Genomic DNA, 782 nt, shown 5'->3' on the forward strand with positions numbered 1-782 from the left:
TCAGACTGGACTGGACTGGGACAGAAGTGGGGCTGGGACCGGACTGGGACTGGGACTGGGACTGGACGGACTGGGATTGAGACTGGACTGGGACTGGACTGGACGGGATTCAGACTGGACTGGGATTGAGACTGGACTGGGACTGGACTGGGACTGGACTGAACTGGACGGGATTGAGACTGGACTGGGACAGGACTGGGACTGGACTGGGACTGGATGGGATTCAGACTGGACTGGGATTGAGACTGGACTGGGACTGGACTGGACTGGATGGGATTCAGACTGGACTGGACTGGGACAGAAGTGGGGCTGGGACCGGACTGGGACTGGGACTGGGACTGGACTGGGACTGGGGCCGTGCTGGGAAGGGACTGGGACTGGACTGGGGCTGAAACGGGACTGAGACGTGACTGGACTGGAACTGAGATTGGGACTGGACTGCGACTGGGACAGGACTGGATTGGAACTGATACAGGGACTGGGACAGGACTGGGACTGGGATTGAGACTGGACTGGGACTGGGATTGGGACTGGGATTGAGATTTGGATTGGGCTGGACTGGGACTGGACTGGGACTGGACTGGGATTGAGACTGGACTGGACTGCAACTGGACTGGGACTGGACCGGACTCAGACCGGACTGGACTGGGACAGAAGCAGGGCTGGGAACGGACTGGGACTGGATTGGGACTGAACTGGAATGAGACTGGACTGGGACTGAAACGGGACTGGGACGGGACTGGACTGGGACTGGGACTGGACTGGGACTGGACCGGGCTCCG

Source organism: Charadrius vociferus, unplaced genomic scaffold (genome assembly GCF_000708025.1).
Source record: "Charadrius vociferus isolate BGI_N301 unplaced genomic scaffold, ASM70802v2 scaffold268, whole genome shotgun sequence".
NCBI lineage: Eukaryota > Metazoa > Chordata > Aves > Charadriiformes > Charadriidae > Charadrius > Charadrius vociferus.